Source organism: Macadamia integrifolia, chromosome 1 (assembly GCF_013358625.1).
Source record: "Macadamia integrifolia cultivar HAES 741 chromosome 1, SCU_Mint_v3, whole genome shotgun sequence".
NCBI classification, from domain to species: domain Eukaryota; kingdom Viridiplantae; phylum Streptophyta; class Magnoliopsida; order Proteales; family Proteaceae; genus Macadamia; species Macadamia integrifolia.
This window is the reverse complement of record NC_056557.1, coordinates 27,783,543-27,787,780: the sequence shown is the minus strand read 5'-3', so window position 1 is coordinate 27,787,780 and position 4,238 is coordinate 27,783,543. Positions and strand designations below refer to the sequence as shown.

Genomic DNA, 4,238 nt, shown 5'->3' with positions numbered 1-4,238 from the left:
AATACATGCATTTCAAAGAATTTGATCACATCTGCTTAGCATTTCACCCCCATGTTGGGTGGGTACTCTCCAACATGTTTTGCTTACGATTCCTATTGTGGAAGCTTCAACTATCGGTCAGACGGTGGATTAAGAAAAATCAAAGATCTGATGGACCACTCGAGCCTATCAGGGTAGTCCCTTAACCTCCACCACCACATCATATATTCATATGCGTCTATAGTTGGAAGACCTACTCTTCTAGCAGCTGAGAACCTGCCTTCTCCTGTTAATGATGGCACTCTCATGTGTATCAAGATCCAGCAATACGCTTATGTAGAATAAATGGTTAAGAATTGACTCATGCAACTTGGTAGGATTAATTTTCAAGTATTCTCAATGGACGTCATTGGAAACTTTCAATCTAAGGTAGATATCAGAATCGTTTGCCACCCGCCATATGGGGGCTTGTCCTGGGGCTATTATCACTACCATGAAGCACCATTTTTTCTTTACCAAAAAAATAAAAAAAATAAAAATCGTTTGCAATGTGGCCCACTGAGAGTGGAAGGCCATCTCTTTCTCTTGTGTCCAGACTTCAAAATCGATGATGAAAATATTACATATAGATTAACCCAGGTAGAAGAGATTCTTTTATCGCTGGCCAAAGCTATGGGGGCATCCAATTGCTAATTGTTTGACGTACTTCAGACTCACATTATAGTTACTTTGCTTGAGTTTGTATTGATCTTGAAGATACGGATCCCTAAGTGGAGGTGTATTTGAAGAGGGAGCCATCTTTTTTTTCTTTTGCTAACGATGGGTATCCTGGCCTTCGGCATGACTAAAATCCCAAGGGCCCATACTAACCCCACAATTGCATGGATCGAATCATACTAGGGTTGAATGAAAGTCATTTAATTTTCACTGAAAGCAATGAATAGTACTAAACACCCTGTGTGAGTGAGCCCAAAGAGGCAAGAGGAGTCGAACTCAGAACCACACACTTCCTGAGGTAAAGATCCCTTGCAACTGGCTACCCCTTGGGGTTGGAGAGGGAACAACCTGATTCGGTAAAATCATATGCTTTTAAACAGGTGGTGGTGTTTGAGAACCCACCAACCAGATGTGCCCATTGAGGTGCTAAGGTTGGATTATATGGAAGAGAGGGTGACTCTTTGCTGGAGTCAGGAATGGAGGCCGTGTGTGGTGAGATTGAATCAGTGCTAATACAATCACTAGGTCATACAGGTGAACATCTAACACCTGTTCTTTTTTACTTTCAAATATACCCCTATTCACCCATGTAATAGTTAGAAATGGGACATGTGTTGGATGCTCACCTGTATGACCAGGTAATCGAACGAATAGTGGATCCATTTTCCAAATAGTGATCCTTCTGTTTAGGATTCTGATGATGTGGACAGCCTACAATTTTTTCTTGGCAAAGTTATTTAAGTTAAACGTCCAAACTGGTTGGCCTACAAATCTAGGTCCAACATGGTTATATCTTGGACAAGTTCTTCGAGGAGCCTTATGAAGCTGAAGTCTCATGTACGGTTCTGTAATAGCGATGTGAACAGTGTTGTTATGACCGATTATCATTATCTAACAATTTGAGTCACTACACGAAAAGCAATTTTCGGCCACAATTTTGGGTGATGGTATTTTTTTTTTTCGTCTCCGAATATAATATACTGCCATGGAAAAAATAAGTATCGCCATAAAATTATTTTGGGTGATTGTAATACTTTTACCATCACCATATATTATATATATATTTATATATTATTTATAGAGACGGTAATATAAGGCTGTGTTTAATTATTGAATTTAATTAGTAAGAATGTGATTGGAATGGGCAACGTCAAAATTTATCGCCTCTAAAAATATTTAGGATGACAAAATATATACGACCGTCACTCCAAGAAGAGGAATTTTAGTTGTCGCGGAGGAATTTTAGTTTTCGCGGCTTAATTCTTTGTATTGCCTTTCTCCCTCCACCTTCCTGCTATTTTCTCTCTTTCTCTCTCCAAATCTCCCTCTTGCTCTCGAATTTTCTCAGAATTGATCGGGATCAGTACAGTAACCTCCATTCCCTCTCAAACTCCTCTCTCTGTCTCTCTCTCTCTCTCTCTCTAGATCTCCCTCTTGCTCTCAAACTTCTTCTCAGAAGTGAGAACCGTAACCTCCATTCCCCTCTCAAAATCTTTTGTCCATCCTATTGCTCTCTCTCTCACGAATTACCCAAACCTTTTGGTATTCTTTTGAAAGGTTGCTTTGCATCGGTGGTTCTCGTTGGAAGCGAGGGTACAGACAACATAGCTGCTGGTGAGTCTCTCTCTTTTATGGGTGTGATCCTTTGATGGCAGAAATTATCTTAAAGGATACAACATTGTTTATATTGAAGGTTTAGAAATTAGTCTCTCTCTCTCTCTCTCTCTCAATGTTTTTCCAGATGGCAAAACGGCTATTGTCGAGGAAATTCTGGTTCTGGTCGAAGCTATCAAGGACGGATCGATGAAAGGGAAGGAATTCGCAGTCTTAACGCTTCTGCAATTATGTATGTTCGGAACAGGGGTTTGCTTGTAAGGGAAGGTGGAATCCCTCCGTTGGTAGCTCTCTCACAGTCAGGAAGTGCCCAAGCGAAGCAAAAGGTAAGAATTATAGTTTGGGGCTTGGGATACAAATCTGCCCTTTTCTTACTCTCTATCAAGGTTCTACCTACTGAAGTCATGGTAGCAAATAGAGATTGAAAGTTGAAAGGCTTACAGGTTATATGGCTAATTTGATTTCCTCCATCTCTCCCGAACTACACAATGGACATACCCCATGAGTTGGTGATTGTTTTTGTATCACATCTGCAATTGTTACAGAGTGGTAGAGAATTAGAGATGAGATTATGTTCTTGCAGCCAATTTAAATAATTCTTGCCTGTGTAGCTCACAGAATCCTTGTTTTCTTCCTCTTCTAATTCACAGGTGAGTTGATTCTAACTTTGAGTTTGGTTGTGCGACTCCACAGGCTGAAACATTACTTGGGTATCTGAGAGAACCGAGGCAAGAGGCATCCTCTTCTAATCCTGTGGAGAGGTAATGAAATTTCAGCAGTGGGTACTTGTGTTCTTTACTGTGTACATAGCTGAGTGAGTGTTCTGATAATGGTTTTGTTTGTACAGTCTGTAAACCATGGACTGAGTTGTGGGGTCATCTAAACTAGAGATTTTGATCGTGCATGTCTTGGTGGTTTCAAAATGGATTTAGGTTGTGATCCTGGTTTCGTTTTGTTTTGTTTGGGAGAACTTCTACTAAAACACACAAAAGAATTTTGATTGAGGCCTTTCGATAGTATCAAGTAGGGAAGTAGTGAGTGTGAGATAGAACAGGTAGAAGGGGGCTTGAGTTATATTTCTGATCAAGACTCTGTTGAGTGTGTTGGGGCCGTGTGATATAATCATGTAAATGGTCCAATGAAACCTTAACTGCATTTGTAAATGTGTTGGATGACTTGTTGATCTATCCTTTCTCTCGTTGATCAGATTATAGGATTTGGGGTTTTTTTATTGAAAAAGTATAAAACATATTCAAGTTACCTATTTACCTTTGATTTTGGATAGTTTAGCACACGTGCTCATTTAAGGTAACGCAAAAATCAACATAAATGATTTGTTGCCACAAATAAAAAATAACTTGAGAGAATAATTTGTGATTTATTCTAATTTATTATAAATAGAAATAAGTGCTATAAATTATACCAAACACTTGAAAAAAAAGAAATAAGTCAAATAAATATACATAGAAATGAAACTTAAGAGAGCTTAGTAACAAAAAATGGAGGGGGAGGTATTCTTAACTATGAATCATGATTAGGGTGGGATGGATCTATAATGTGTGAGTCTGGAGCTTAGGAGAAATATGGAGTGACTCGGATGAACTAGAATCATTACTTTTTAATTGTAGTACAACACGGCCTTGGAGCGTAGTTCTTATACTTTTGAATGTCTATAACTCACTGTCTTACCATATTTTTGTCTTAGGCCTAAAAATGAAGCGTTTGGTATAAGTGCTATAAATTATACCAAACATTTGAAAAAATAATCCGTCTCCAAAAATGTAATCAAAGGCGATGGTAAAAGTACAATCGTTTCCCACAAATGAGCTATGGAGATGGTAAAAAAAAAAACCGTCGCTAAAAATATAACTTAAGGTGACGGTAAAAATTAAGTGTCGTCTAAAATGCACATCTCTACTGTAGCCCTT

The 4,238-nt window shown here is 38.6% G+C and overlaps 1 long non-coding RNA gene across 2 annotated transcripts; it reads left to right on the top strand.

Moving 5' to 3' along the window:
- Positions 1-1,938: 1,938 nt before the first annotated feature.
- LOC122080639 lies at positions 1,939-3,214 on the top strand. 2 transcript variants are annotated; one of them, XR_006140871.1, is made up of 4 exons: positions 1,939-2,310; positions 2,438-2,636; positions 3,004-3,071; positions 3,158-3,214. It is a non-coding gene; the product is annotated as an uncharacterized LOC122080639 (long non-coding RNA). The 2 variants fall into 2 exon arrangements; XR_006140861.1 differs by having other exon boundaries at positions 3,004-3,214.
- Positions 3,215-4,238: the final 1,024 nt, after the last annotated feature.